The sequence below is a fragment of the Dermacentor andersoni genome, chromosome 1, assembly GCF_023375885.2.
Source record: "Dermacentor andersoni chromosome 1, qqDerAnde1_hic_scaffold, whole genome shotgun sequence".
Taxonomy (NCBI): domain Eukaryota; kingdom Metazoa; phylum Arthropoda; class Arachnida; order Ixodida; family Ixodidae; genus Dermacentor; species Dermacentor andersoni.
Window position 1 is genome coordinate 170,501,953 of NC_092814.1, and position 16,306 is coordinate 170,518,258.

At 47.7% G+C, this 16,306-nt stretch overlaps 1 protein-coding gene across 1 annotated transcript in view; it reads left to right on the plus strand.

The window, feature by feature from the left end:
- The window catches only part of dre4 (SPT16 homolog, facilitates chromatin remodeling subunit dre4), a 170,454-nt gene extending 155,676 nt beyond the window's left edge, over positions 1-14,778 (plus strand). The window contains exon 26 of the mRNA XM_050195378.3: positions 14,153-14,778. The gene's annotated coding sequence lies outside the window, so the exon portion shown is untranslated. The remainder of the gene's footprint in view (positions 1-14,152) is intronic.
- Positions 14,779-16,306: the final 1,528 nt, after the last annotated feature.

Below are 16,306 nucleotides of genomic sequence, written 5' to 3' on the forward strand. Positions count from 1 at the left end.
TCTTGTACGCATTCCAAAATAGAAAGGAGGCGGTCCGTTCCACCGAGCCGCACACAATTGGTAAATTTGAACCGTGACGAACGCCATGACATCAATTGTGACGTGAGCCGTTGCGTCTTGCTGCTGTCAATCATTCCGTGTCGTCTGCTATCAGACGAACGCAACGGAACAGACCGCCTATTTCGTGAAGTAAAGAACAGATCGCCTCCGTTCGATTTTGGAACGTGTACAAGATCGCACCCCTGAACTGCACTCCAAGTGCTGTGCAGAATAACGCAACCACTGGTGACTGACCATGAACACATTTAATCAATCATTCTCATGGCTTCTGCAGCTGTAGTTGGATGAGCTCGCTTCACTGGTGCCCTCCCAAAGCTGGTCATCTTCGATGTTCTATACAGTAGAACCCTGCTGTTACGTTCCTCACTGCTGCGTTTTCCCGGCTGCTACGTCGTTTTCATCCGGTCCCGGCATAGCTTCCATGGGATCCAATGTATAAGGAACCCCGCTGTTACGTAGTAGCTGTGAAAACGTTCCCGCATGATGCGTCGCAACCCGAACCCGCCTGGGCTAAAGTAGGCAACGCGCTCCAACCGCCATTCTGGCTTTTGACTGGGCTTGGCCGGGCTTGGCTATGGAACTGGCTGCAAGAAGCCGCACGCCAGTTCGAGAGGCCGCCACTAGGTGGCCATTCGTGAAAAATGCTCTCACTATCATCACTGTGATTACGGTCGCCGCATGGTTTGTTGGACGGGTCGACTCACAGAGGAAGAAACTCAGGAGAGGCCCTGACGTCACTCTTTGTGAAACTATAGCTAAAGGGAAGCCGGAAGTTGGCGTTGCTCGGCCTATCGGGCCAGCTCTCCTCTCTTGTTTACATTTCTCTCGCAACCGGGCTGCTCGGGCGCGCGCGCTGCGCAGCAATACTAAACAATCGTTAGCACGTTAGCATGATTACGCCAAAGAGGGCAAAATTTCCCGCGGATATTCCTTTGTCCGTCGCCATTGCCGTGGCGCGGTGACGACGAGGAGCATAAGCCGCATGATGCCGGGGAGTTGCCAAAATCCTAGCTTTGGAAAAGCCGTCGCGGCTCTGGAACTCCGCAGGTACGTCGCACCTCACGGCTACGCTGACAGCAATGCGGCCTTCCAGGCTATTGACAAACGTGTGGTGATTTCTAGCGAGGGAAAGAAACAGCAAGCCACCATTCTAGGCTTTTTAAAGTTCTAAGCGCACTCTGTGGAAATAAATTGTCTATAGTTGAAGCTGCACTTCTTTCATTCATTTTCGGAGCTTTCCTCACTGTTGCGTTTTCCCGGCTGTTACGTTTTTTTTCCTCGGTCCGGTGAAAAACGTATGAACGGGGTCCCACTGTATACTATTTGTGATTCCTGTCACCTTGAACTTATTAACAAGTCTGGAGCAAAGCCATACACCATGCCTTCAGTATCCACATGCACACATTTTGCAGCAATTCCCTCTTGATACTCCTGGAAGCATAATGCAGCTAAACACGCTGCAGCACAGCCTATTCTTTTGAAGCATGCTATATCCATGCCACCTGATCCGGTGGAGTCTGGTGGTAACGATGGTGCCATCTAGTGGCAGCTTGCAGCAATTGCCGACCATGTGAGTACACGCTTGATGCCTAGTGAAACTTCTGTGAAAATTTTCGCACTCCAAATTGCCTTACACACGGACGGGCCTCGCACAACTGTAGATTGGCATTCACTCTTGCTCACTCCGTAGCCATAAGTGAGTCCAAGTACAGTAGACTGCCCTTACAACAGACCCTGATAATCCAACAAAAGATGTCCGTTTTATCCGAAGTCCGTAATATCTGAAACACCGCACTTCCGAAACTTTGGTCGCGATGTGTAACAACATTATTGCAGAGGGCGACTGACGAAAAAAAAAAAAAGTTGCTGTTTCACCCATGAGGCGAAGCATCGATTGTGATAGCAATTTCGTAGACAGCTATGCGAAGTAAGGATAGTAGTTTTATCGGCCGTATAAAGTTGTAAAAATTTGCTTACTAATTAAATTAACAAGCACGGTGTCATCCGGGCACAGGTGAACATGAACACATCTCGCTCATGACCACGGAAAGTTGCTGTCAAAGCGTTGGAGTATGCGAAAACACCAGTGTACTTAGATTTAGGTGCACGTTAAAGAACCCCAGGTGGTCGAAATTTCCGGAGTCCTCCACTACGGCGTGCCTCATAATGAGAAAGTGGTTTTGGCACGTAAAACCCCATAATTTAATTTTTAATTTTAAAGCGTTGGAGTGAGGAAGCGTGGTAGCAGCGGCGAGCGAATTGACCTTCGTGCTGTCCCTACCTTCAACGTGAACCAAACATCGAAAGCACAGCGCGTATGAAGCCACCGGCACTGGGCACACTTCAACCGCATCGTAGATCCTTTTCAAGATACGACACCCGTGCTGGAGCACACTTTATCCACATTGGCAATTGCTTTCGAGATATGGCGCCCGCGCTGTAAGCAGCTGCCGCAGGAGTAGAACCGCCCTGTCCCTCGCGTCCCACCCGTGCTTTACACCCGGCGAAAGAAGACTGCGTACTTCCACCCCGCTTTCCTTTCTCGCGTGCGCATGATATTGAGCCGCGATTGTCGGCTGACCCTTGAAGTCAGTTGTTGGCCCGTGTTGAACACGACAAAAGTCCGCTGTAGCCGATAGTCCGTTGTAGCACGGTTTGTTCAAAGCGAACTTCGTTGCATTAATAAAATAGGTAAACTAAGGTTGAAATATGGACCGTTGTAACCGAAAGTCTGTTGTGCATGGGTCCATTGTAACAAGTGCAGACTAATCGGTGCATGTTGCCAATGTGTGGACATCAATAGTTTGGTACAATTCAGTCTCGTTCATTTGGGTTCAAAGAAAGTTCATTTGTTTGAATGAAGGAAATTTTATATTACAGTCGAACGTCGATACTTCGTTAATGAAAAGAAGTTCAAATTAAAGAAGTTCCACAAGATTTATTTGCACGTGTTTACAAATTACAGTCGGTTATTAGGTGTATCGGTGCTTGTACTGTGACAGGAGACGCACATATAATTAAAGGAAACGTGCCATGTCCCGTGACAATTTCCCCTTTGAACTTTTGGTATGCTTCGCCACGTAAGATTGCTGTATTTGGGCGAAGTTGACTTTCTGGAACCAGCATTATGCAATGCGCCAAGCCTTCCGCGCTCTGAAGCCATTGACGAAGATTACAAAGGCATAGTTGGCGCCATCGCTAACAGCGGCGAATTATTACAATGAACATGGCACCGAGCACCAAGAAGCTTGGTAACGAACGTCGAAGTAGCTAGGCCTAGCGTTGCCACGGTGTGGCTATGGCTGACAGTAGATCTGCGTGCGAGAGCGCCGGCTTGGGGCGGTGTGATAATCAAAATGGAGGTGGTGGTGGCTTCGATTAAGGCCATTTCGGACCTGTGGTCATTGCAAAAAGATTTCAGAAAAGTTGGACGGCAAAGACTTTTTGCATCCGAAATTTCAGACGTTCGTATAAATTATGGGTACATGGCAGTACCGCGACACTCAGCCATTCAGTTCTTGGCTTGTTTGGTATATTTGGCAAAGTGGTCCCCAAATATACAGTTGACAATCATTATAACGGACTGTGATAATCCGGCGAAAAAGGTTTGTTCTATACAAAATTTAGGTCAATGGTGGTGTGAAATGGGGGAACTTCGCATATATTGTTGTGTAACCCATAGGTGATCACAAAAACGATGAAAACATCAAAAATAACTATAGGTAAGCAGGTTTACGGGGTAAATATATTTTTGTCCCTCTTTCATTTATTTCTATACAAGCTTGATGGTATTTTCAGACAAGTAGGTGCACCACTTTGGTAAATACAGTCAACGACTGAATTTTCGGACATGCCCGATATTTCGGACGTCTTCGCGGCACCGCTACGAGCCCCATAGAATCAATGTATAAGGACATCTGAAGTTTCGGACGCTCGAACCCCCCGCCGTCCCATTTTCCGGACTTTTTGACGTGACGGAAGGTCCTTTGGCTCCTCACGCAGCGCCCTTGCGAAGGAAATCGACTAGCAGCCGAAGCATATTGCCGCTTTGAACCACAACTAGCCGAATCTAGCCGTCACACACCGATTTGGTCTGGCCACGCTGGCTATGTTCATCGCCGCAAATGGCCGGAGTTTCCGAAGCGGCGCTATTTCGTTTGTTTGCACAGGCAGGCGTAGGCCATGTTTTGGCTAGCGTGGTGTGTGGTTGTGCTGTTGTGTCAAGTGTGCTCTGCGACGCTAGGCCTAGGTGCTTCGACGCTCGTCAGCGAACTCCACTGTTCGCAACTTGAGGATTTCGCTTGCCTTCGATGGCCCCCACTTCGTCTTCGTCGTCCTCGCCGATGGCATCGAAGTGCGGAAAGCAGTACCGTGCCCACGGAAATAACTTTTGAACAGTTTGTTGACGCTGACAACGAGCTCAACTTCTGCGCAGAACTGACTGACGAGGGAATAGTCCATCAGGTTGTGGGGGATTCGGAAGACTCCGATGTTGAAAATGAGGAGCCAATGCCCGTGCCGCCTACAATCGCCGAGTTGACGCAAGCATTGTTGACTCTTTCATCGGTGTACAGTGCTGACATGACCCTTGCTCAGATCAAGGCGAATATGATCGCATGCAACCGGAACGCCGTCCAAACAACAATCAACAAGTTCTTCAAGCCACTGCAGAATAACACTGGCTGCCCGACGATGCGCATGTACATAATAAACCGGCAGTCGGCTGCATACAGTTTTTGAACGCCTCTTTTTATAGCACCTTCATTGATGCTTTGGCAGGGTTTCGGAAGCCTGGTACTTCGCCCTTTACCTCTAGATCCGAGAAAAAGAGAAAAAAAAAAGTGAGTTTTTTTGCATGCATTCATTTTTTCGGACTGCCTGAATTTTCGGACGTTTTTACTTTCCCTGGAGGGTCCGAAAAATCGGTCGTTGACTGTACTAGCCTACAGCTGCTGGCTCGTAAACACTGAAATTAGGCTCACTTTAGCTGACGAGTACACGTAGGCAGTTCACTACCACCTCTCACACTTCGACACAAGTGACTTCTAATTAAAAGTCATCATTTCTAGAAATCTTCAATTCTTTCGTAGGGGCAAAATGCAAAAACGCCCTTCTACAGAGTATTGGGTGTGTGTCAAAGAAGTGCAGATGGTCCAATTTAATCCAGCCCCCCACTACAGCGTGCCTCACATTCAAATTGTTGTTTTGGCATGTAAGACCCCAGAATTTAATTTTATTTATTTATTTAGAAACTGTTCTTACTCGAGTAAAGCAGAGTACAAAATACAGTCAACGACCGACTTTTCGGACCCTCTAGGGAACGTAAAAACGTCCTAAAATTCAGGTAGTCCGAAAAAATGAATGCATGCAAAAAACACACTTTTTTTTTTCTTTTTTCTCGGATCTAGAGGTAAAGGGCGAAGTACCAGGTTTCCGCAACCCTGCCAAAGCATCAGTGAAGTGGCTATAAAGATACGCATTCAAAAACTCGGTATGCAGCCGACTGCCGGTTTATTATGTACATGTGCATCGTCGGGCAGCCGGTTTTATTGCTGCAGTGGCTTGAAGAACTTGTTGATTGTTATTTGGACGGCGTTCCGGTTGCATGCGATCATATTCACCTCGATCTGAGCAAGGGTCATGTCAGCACTGTACACCGATGAAAGAGTCAACAATCCTCGCGTCAACTGGGCGCTTGTAGGCGGCGCAGGCATTGACTCCTCATTTTCAACATCGGAGTCTTCTGAATCCCCCACAACCTGACTCCTTGCTCACGTCAGCCTGTGATGGGCCGCTCACGACTTGCTTTATCATGGCGGCTTTCTTCTCCATCGTTAACCGACGGTACTGCTTTCCGCGCTTCGATGCCATCGGCGAGGTCGACGGAGTTGGGGGCCATCGAAGGCAAGCGAAATTCTCAAGTTGCGAACAGTGGAGTTCGCAGACGAGCGTCGAAGCACCTAGGCCTAGCATCGCAGAGCACACTTGACACAACAGCACAACCACACACCACGCTAGCCAAAACGAAGCCTACGCAAACAAATGAAATGGCGCCGCTCTGGAAACTCCGCCGGAGGCGGAAGTGCGGCAATGAACATAGCCAGCGTGGCCAGACCAAATCGGTGTGTGACGGCTAGATTTGGGTAGTTGTGGTTCAAAGCGGTGATATGCTTCAGCTGCAAGTTGATTTCCTGCGCGAGGAGCCAAATGACCTTCCGTCGCGTCAAAAAGTCCGGAAAATTGGACGGCGGGGGGTTCGAGCGTCCGAAACTTCAGATGTCCTTATACATTGATTCTATGGGGCTCGTGGCAGTGCCGCGAAGACGTCCGAAATATCGGGCTTGTCCGAAAATTCAGTCGTTGACTGTATACCTAATAAACCCCTGTGAAACTGAAGATATCGGTTAGGCCAACATTTTTTTCTTTTCTTTTTATTGGCAGTGGTGTTGACCCATGTAGTTCTCTCTGAAAATATTTTGTGCCAGACCTCTGATATCTCGACTCTTAAAGGGAGACGTGGGTTCCAAAACCAATTTTGTTCATTTCGGTGTGAATTAGATGATATTTAACAGTACTGTTCAGTTTTTTCTGCTGATTGCAAAGATCTAATTAGATTTTGTATAACTGCATTAGAACAAATAATACGAAGTTTTTAATACAGAAATTTAGATTTCTTTCCGGACTTTTCAAAAACTTCGCTTTGTCAAAAGCAAAAACAGTATATGGCGAGAATGCCAGAGAGTAGCTCTAGCTGGTGATGCTAATTTTATTGTTCTCAGCTCGCTGATAACCTGAAAAAAAAAAAATATTTAAACTTGATTGCAATATTTTTGCTAATTTTCATTTATAGTTAGTGGAAATTAGAATTTAGGAGACAACTTTAGCAATAAGTAAATAGCATCACCGGCTAGATCCATTCAATACGAATGCATTGATACCAAACATTTTGCTCGTGTTTGGAAAGAACATACAAAGTGCTCTGTAAGTCGGTGTGCAAAGCTGAAAAAAATGAAACTCCGAAAAACGAATCTGAACCTTCAGTTCACTGTAACTTTTATTGGCCTAGCAATATCGAATTATGAATTGCATCACCATGTAGCCTTGTCCTTCAGCAACAAGTTCATGACATATGTGGCCACTGTGCAAAAATAACACTGAAATATTTGTTGCAACATCATGCGTAGTCGTTGAAAGCAATGCAAGAAAGCTAGCACTACCCATTTCACATTTCTCTTTTGGATCCTTGTTGAACAGGAGGCATACAAATGGCATCTCTGTTAATAAATGTTGTGCAGACTTCATGGCCACAGCAAAACATGTCCTTTGTAGAAAGGTCATGGCTGCAACATATCTGAATCAAATCCCAGTGGTGGCAACCACAATTCAATGGAGGCAAAATTCAATAATCTCATGTACTTGTGTTGTGCACACCAGGTGGTTAAAACTATCGAGAATCATATCGTGGTTCTGGCATATACAAAACCAGAATTCAAATTAACAAATAGTTTTTTGCATATCACATAATTGTGCATTCAGCACAGGTCACACCTATATCTCTATAGTAGCCCAGGATTGTAGGCAGAGTCTTGCTGTCTTGTGCCTTTTGCAAGCTTGCTTGTCACAGGATTTCTGTTCGTGTCATCCTGTCAGCTTTTTCAATGTCTGGAAACTATTATGCCCAGATGATTAGCATCAAATATTGCATTACGAAAAGTCATCTAGACTCTGTGTGAAGCACAGTGAAGCACATACTATCGCACTCAATATGAGCTGCAAGTGCCCTCCCAGACTGTATAATTGCCCCGTGTGCCCGACTTAAAGCGAGACTGTTTCGCTTTTGTTTCGAACATCACCACTTCATGCCTGCTTTCGCCCTCTCTCCCAGGCTTGAGGCAGAAATCTTTGTCTCGCATAAATAACCAGACCAAACTGCTGGCCACCTTTTGTGTGAGCTGGGTATCATTAATGCTTGTTAAATTTAAAACTGCCAACACCTCAGAATATTATGCTTCGTTTATCACCCCTTGGTACGTCATGATACTGGTTTCTGTATTACCAGTGAATGCCTACATTTGACTTTTCCCTCTTTCTGCGCGCAATCGCAACATATGCTACATAGATGTCGCTGCAACTCGATGTCTCTTGCACTATTTTGCCAGCTAAAGAGTGTACAGCAATGATTGACACACAGCTCAAAGGTGGGTGCAGTTTGTCCTTATAGTTTATTTTGTGCTAGATTGGAGGAGATGATGAAATCAAACATGAAGGGGTGATGTTCGAAACGAGAATAGCTAAACTCTCTCTCCCTTTAGGTCGGCATGGAGCCAATCGGTGCTGCTATCCAACCTGGGAAAGCACATTGCCACACGCTCGTGCATTGTAGATCATACTGAGCACAATAGTAGGTGGTATTGGGACAGTGTCAGTAACGCTGTTGGGATTTTGGAAAGACTTTGTGATCTATGCACAGCCAGTGGGCTTCTATTTTTGTAATTGTGCTTATCTGTAAACAATGTGTGGAAGAAAATGGCCTGTACTCCGAATAACCGTGGGCTCACCCAGTGAAATCATTTGTCATTGTTTTATGTCTCCATCCTTGTTTCGTAGGTCCAGCACACTCTTGCTACATCAAATTGGTCTTGGCAACTAAGAAGTTGGTTTTAAATACACTTCAAACTTGTATCGCATCAAGGTTTTCATAAGAGTGGAATGTATAGTACACTGTTTATAATTACCACGGCAGAGGTATTCACCTATAGGTATACTCAGAGCTGACACGTAGTAAGGATAGAATTGGAATAAATTTCCTGGTTTTGTAGTCTGGCTTCAAATCGGCATTTAGCACGCCAAGACTAGTGCCCAAATTATTCCTGTTCAATTCCAGTAGTTTAAATTGCGAGTGATTCCGAAATCATTCAAACGCCGGAGTTGCCACTCCACAATTCTTTTATTGATAGCTAGCATGAATTTTCCATTTACAATGTGCCTAGATCTAATTAAGCAGCTTTAGTTACTATATCCTCTTGACATCCACCCTCTGGTGTCACTGTAACTTCGAAGGAATCATCCTTTTAGTTATTAAAACTGTGGGAGATACGGGTTTCTCCTCCGTACTCTTGGGACAAAGGAACGACAACACAGTAGTGCAAACAGTCACAAGGGCATTTATTGCACCTTTCATAGATCAATGCCAGCTAGCCGAGTTGCTATCCCCAAAATATGCCGATAGGCGCGCGACAAATCTAGAAGTCCGGCTCACCGCGTCCTCGCGAGCGAATATGTTCGCTCCATGCTGGATCCCAACGCCTGGTCGTTCGCGTGTATAGTCACGCGAATCGTGGCGCGTTCGAAGGCGGCCACGCGAGGCGGTCTCGCAGATGCATCGGTCGCCGCGCGCTCGCGGGAGACGTCCTCCGCCGCGCGCCGACCCGCCGGGAAAGAGGGTCGCTCCACCCGCGGCACGGCACGTCCGTGCTGCTTGCTGTCTCTGACCCAAGAGAGCGCGCCTTGTCTCTCCCGCCGAGGGTAACCCCGCAGCCGCTAAAGCCCCTCAATCTCCCAAAGTAGCGCCATTCACTTCCCTCCTCCTCCGCTCGGCGCGGCCTCGACGGTGGCGCCGCCGGTGGTGGGCCTGCCGTAGCAGACGACGGCTAACACGCTACGGGAGGAAATCCGCAGAAAAGTTCGTTTGAGCCCTGCGGAGCAGTTTTTTCAATCGAGATCTTTCTTCGTCAGTCGGTAACTGGCCCTTAGAATTTCGTGTTGGAATTGGGGAAGAAATAGAGGAAAGGACCATTATTCAAGGCGTATTTAAGGCGTAAAGCGCGCGACGTTGAGAGTTCGTGTTGCTGAAACACGACGCAAGCACGCGGTGTACTCAAACACGCGCACAATTACCAAAGTTTCAGGTGTTGACAGCGTGAAAATATGTGTACGTGGTTTCGTAGATTCATTTACGTACCTGCAGGATACTTTTGTTCGGCGGGCGCGTGAGAGATTGCTGACCGCACACAGCCGGAATGGCTGTGTGCGGTCAGCAATGCCTGGCAACAGGGCCGTTTTTTTTCATTGCAGGGTGCTTTGGTAATCGTGACGACATATTGTACTTTTTTACAAGTACTGTTCCAGGAGGGCACATGTAATTGCTAACGGAGGCCTCTGAAGAGCACGTGACATTAAAATAATACAGGCGTCGCAGGGAATGTTCGCATACAAAATTGGCTGTCCGCGATCTTATACCCGCTTGGCATACACAGGCTTCGGCGAGCCCCATCCAGCCCAGGTTCCAGCTTTGGTGTTCCTGTTGCCGCTTTCGTTCCCTGGAGGCGCCGTCAATACGAAATAATGACAAAGTGTTACAGCTAGTAAACAAAATTTATTGAAGAAATACAATCGCGCCGAGGCGCCAACTTCTAAAGCAGCGCTAGCGCGCCCGCGCGAGTATATGAAACGCCAACGAGGAATTTACCGGCCCACGTACGACTCTACGATCAAAGAGCACGTTAAACATCCCCAGGCGAGCTAGATAAAGTTATCCGGAGCCATCCACTACGACCTGCATCCTAGCTTTAGTCGCTTCGGAACGTTAAAAACGTTAATCACCACAAACCAAATCAATACATGCGGGCGTACATTCGAAGCTGAAAGACTGCATCGTAAGTCATATTGAGCCTTGCAAAAGCGTCGAGAATGTGCTAACTTCTGGTGGAGCTCAAAACACACTCTGAATAAAGTCGCTTTTATGTCACAGGCCAGCTGCAGATGCGTGCATTTCACCGCAAGACGAAACTACATGAAACAAAGAGAGCACATTCGAAAGAAAAAGTCAAGCAACGCGCTAAAAACCACGCAGAGAATGAACACCCACTTTTTCGAAGCGGAAGGCGTGAACTAGGCTCGAAATAAGAGGTTGTGAGTAGCCGTGGCCCTTACTTCACTACGCCGTGCGTTCTTTGCCACTTCCTCGAAGTCAGCCCGCCCGATCCAGCGAATCCACACTTCTTGCGTTGCGCCCGCCGGACGGCAAAGCAAAAAGCTTTTTGCCCTCGCTGTGTCTGTTGCGGCAACCGAAGGCGCAGCAGTATGGCATCGCAATTAAGTTCTCGGCCCTACACATTCTATTACGCTAACGCACTCCGTCAGTCCGCCTGCCGTACTTTCGTCGCACAGGCCCAACAATGGAGGTCGGCGTGCGCTGGAAAGAAAAAATATACAAAAGCGCGGTGCCTGCTCCGCGCTGGAAAGAAAAAATATACAAAAGCGCGGCGCCTACTTCCACGTGACACAGATTGGCCAATGGGGGAGCAGAGGAGGCTGGGGCGACAGGAGGCATGGAGGAGGACGCGCCAGGGTGAGCGGGGTGGCGGAAAGATCTAAGAATGGCGCTACTTTTGAAAAATTGAGGGGCTTTAGCAGCCGCGCAACACTAGCGCCATCTCTCGGACTGCGCCTGTACCACTCGGACCGCCGCGTGTGCGGCGAAGCCGCACTACAGGAGACGCGCTATGCGGGAAAAACATCAGGGGAGGCGCGAGGGTCGCGCAACCCCACATCCCCCCAACCTTAAATCACTTCTTATTCCGGCGAAACATGTGACACGGTCTAACATCAACACGTGCTTCGCGAACAAGGTGGTACATGCAACAGTGGCCGCGCCGGGGAAATGTCCACACGCTGTCCATAACATGCGAGCCGACTGTCCTTGGGTACACCGCTGGCGTCCGCCGGTCACAGCAGCAGCTTTGCAGACTCGACGGCATCATTCCAGGCCAGGACTCCGGAGACGACGACGCAGTAGTCGGTACGAGCAAGCGTCGCTCGCGCCGACGCGCCCTGCTGGCAAGAGCCGCCGTAGCTGTCGGTGACCGCTGGCTCCTTTGTCCGCCGCCGAGGGTTGTGAGCTGGATGCAGGAGGCCACCGAAGTAACTGGCCACAGCATCACCATCGCCCGGGGTGACTCGATCGTAGTCCGGGGCAGCCGCGCAGACGATGTGCAGGTGACAGCCAGCCAGGGGTGACTCCAATCACGCTGCGTACACTCAAAACACTCGGCAAACACTACAGTAGTGCAAGGGAGAGGAATTCTGCATGCGCATCGCCCACGTGGTACGATGTTCAACTCGGCTAGCAAAAGATCGGGCAGCTACTCAGATGCTAAGTTCACGTGAACGAAGCTCGCTTCCTTGAGCCGAACGAGTAATTTCAATTCGTGCGAGGCTAAATAGAATGAGGGAAGCAAATTGCAACGCCTCAACGCCACGGTCCACCAGGTTGTGTCCCTCCACGTGCGACAGGCAGCTTCGTAAAGCCTTAGGCCTAAATCGTCTCTACTCTGACAACCGGCATCCAAAAACAACACCCAAAATGGGCGCAAAACAGGCAGCCGCGAGGAGACGTTAGCTCTGTGAGGTGGTCCTACTCCGCTCGGTGCACACAGCATCCGAGTTGACGGCGCCCACCGTCCCAGACGGTGTCGGAGCGCCCGGTGCCAGGCCGCAATACCAGTCAGCCCGTCGTGGCACCCGTGGCCCGCGGCCACCCGGCTCCCAGAGCCGCGACTTCATCCGAGTCAGAGATAGAAGAAGCTATTTACATAAGAAATTCGGACCACCCACGAGGCTTCCGTACTCACTCGCTTCAGGCTTGCCACTGCTCCGCGGGCACTCAGCCTCGCTCTCCCAGGATGCAGACCACGTGGCTCTCGTACCGACGAATGTCATTAAAAAAAAACACTTGCGAAAAGGCTTAGCATGCTGATAAGTTCAAACACACTACAGCCACCGTCGCCTCGCTCAAGAAAGCACGCCGCCGACGCTAGCGATCAAAATCCACGCTAGGCCTACGCTTCGGTTCAAACAAAGGTCTTGAACGAAGCAACACTTAAAATTATCGTCCGATGCCCCAAGAGCCCCACGTTGGGCGCCAGATGTGGGAGATACGGGTTTCTCCTCCGTACTCTTGGGACAAAGGAACGACAACACAGTAGTGCAAACAGTCACAAGGGCATTTATTGCACCTTTCATAGATCAATGCCAGCTAGCCGAGTTGCTATCCCCAAAATATGCCGATAGGCGCGCGACAAATCTAGAAGTCCGACTCACCGCGTCCTCGCGAGCGAATATGTTCGCTCCATGCTGGATCCCAACGCCTGGTCGTTCGCGTGTATAGTCACGCGAATCGTGGCGCGTTCGAAGGCGGCCACGCGAGGCGGTCTCGCAGATGCATCGGTCGCCGCGCGCTCGCGGGAGACGTCCTCCGCCGCGCGCCGACCCGCCGGGAAAGAGGGTCGCTCCACCCGCGGCACGGCACGTCCGTGCTGCTTGCTGTCTCTGACCCAAGAGAGCGCGCCTTGTCTCTCCCGCCGAGGGTAACCCCGCAGCCGCGCAACACTAGCGCCATCTCTCGGACTGCGCCTGTACCACTCGGACCGCCGCGTGTGCGGCGAAGCCGCACTACAGGAGACGCGCTATGCGGGAAAAACATCAGGGGAGGCGCGAGGGTCGCGCAACCCCACAAAACATATTGATAAATTTTATGTATATGGTCTTTTGCTGCCTGGTAAAAATACATTTTATCTTTGAATTGAAGCGAGTATGCTGCAACAGACACATACATGCTACCTTTTCTGTGTAGACCAGTCGCATCGGTACCTAGAGTTAATTTTACTTAGTCAATCGTAAATATATACCTCTGTCCGTAAGCATCTCTGCCCCCCCCCCCCCCCCCCCAAAAAAAAAATCGTAGTGCAAGTGCAGTGACACCAAAATTCAAGCCAACTAAATAACCACATGCATTTTGCCTTCAGTGTGGCTGATGATTCGCCCATAAGTGCTTGCACGTCCGTCGGTGGTGCTCGTGTGCCAGAAAAAGGTCTATTAGATTGTTGAGGCTCATTTTCTTTAGTCGTAGAAAAAGTGGTCTGGCGTCATCAAGGGTATTAACAGTAAGATTGGAATTGAAGTTTTGTTCTTCTGCACATACTGTATAGAATAATTGTGTGTGTTAATTTGAATAGCTGGCTTTGTGTGCTTGTGCATGGGTATTTTAACAAGAAATATTTATATGTTGTGTTGCTTGTTTTAACTGTTTTAGGGTGGAGCCCTGTTCACGTCATGGGGTCAGCAGCCATGCTCCAGGCAGTGGTGGTGTTGAACACAGTATGAACTAGTTTCTTCACAGGACATGCGTGTTCGTCATTTTTAACCTTTCTTTTTAATGCTGTGATTGAAATGCAGTGCTGGCTATAGCACAGCAGACATGTTTTCTATACATGACATCACGTGTGTTCTACGTGTTTTGAACATAACATGTTCATGCTGTGACCAGCTGGCCTGTGCTTTCTTTAGACCTGTAAAATAGCTCTTGTATGTGTCACCATGTGAAGAGAGATAGGTTTTGCCTGCTATTCCTCTAGCATGTGCATGTTGCCAATATGCTGCACATCCAACATGTAACATTTAAGTTAAGCTGCTTTGAATCAGTGTACATACATTTGGACACGGCGTGTTTTGTTTTTCCTGCCCGTTTTTATTCCCCTGTGAATAAGCCACAAAGCAGTGATTCATCCTCAGAGGTTAGTTCATAACATTACAGAGCAAGTTGTGCGCCTGTTTTTATGCTTCATTTGCTGTTTGTATGTGCACACTTATCATGGAGACTTAAATTCGATGTTGTGGTTTTACTTTAAAGATTCAAATAAATGCTTTTGTATTGGAGTAGCATGTGTGTTTGTCAATGACATTATGCAGTTGTGCCTACAACACTCTTGGCTATAGACCATATTTTGATCATTCTAATAAAATGGATGATTTGACCCAACTTACTAGAAGAAAGTGAGTGAGTGCCCACAGAATAAGAAACGCTTACGAACATTGCTAAGAGCTTTGTAAACCCTCAAGTGTACTTGGCACACACATTCCTAAGCACACAGGAAAAGTGGCGAGGGTGTACGCCTGTGTGTTATCACTTGTCTTTTTGGTTGTTCAGTTAAGCATTGGTATGGTCATCTTGCAGCAGAATAGGGATGGAGATGCTGCAGCTTTCAATGCAGGTATGCATTCATCCCATCACCATTTGCTCTGTGAAGGTCACATCCATTACGAACTTGATATCAGGATGGTGCCTTTGTGAAACTAAGTAGCGGATGCTGCATATTAGAAGGGGTTTGCAACTAACGGTGGTGCCAAGCTTGCATGCACAATTTGATGACTGCATAATTTAGTGTAACGCACTATGTGAACTAATGACCATATGTCAGCGTATCTTACATGCGGGCTCAAGTGCTGCATTGCGATGCAACTGGGTTTGCCTCAGGATTTGTGAACGCTGATTGCTGCCTACGTAGGTGACACACTCCAGCTGTAGCTAGTTGTATGCACACTCGCATTCCTCTTCACATTTGCAGAAAGCATGAACCTTTTAAAATCTGAAATTCCTAGGTGCTACAGCATGAAAGCAGCTTTCACTAAATTATTTCGTTATATATGGTTCACTGCAACAGGCTCCATTAATTTCATTTTTCCCCAGTAAATCTAGATGACTTTTTGTGTAATTGTTGATTCATTATAAGGAGTTTTATTAATTGGCAGCATCCCAAGCAATCTAGAGAGAGATAATTTTTATGTCTAAGTGCAGGGCTGGGCAAGATATTTTGCAATTGTATCATGATACGATAGAAGATACTCTGGAAAAGAGTGTTTGAGGTACATATATAAGATACTATCGCAGTTATTGTATCTGATATGATACTTTCCATTTGTATCTTAAGATACTTCGATACATTCAGAAATTTCTTATACATCGGTGTAATGTAGCAGCAAACACATATGCACAAAAATGTTCGCTTGCAAATTTCCTAACTCTAACCGACCTTGTTTCATTTGAATGAAATGTCTGATAGTATCTCTAAACTTGTGTGTTTCTTGCTCAGTGTATGTTTTCATTCTGAAACAATTTATCGGGGTTACTTTAGCTGTTTAACCTGAAACCTTTTTATACACTGCGCTGTCATAGGTATTCGCTTGGCACTTTAGTAATTGAAGGGAGTCGCTATTCTGCTTGCAGACCAGCTAGTGGGTCGCCACCTAATTACATGAATAAGAAGCCTCTGCAGGATAGCTTAAATACTGCTGTAACGTAGTCCAAAAAGTTGCTTTTGGTGCTTGCGAGCAACAATCACGTACACGAAATAGCCGCTTTATGCATAAGTGTCCCGGAAGCAGCGTCATCCACACTTTGGTTCACAAC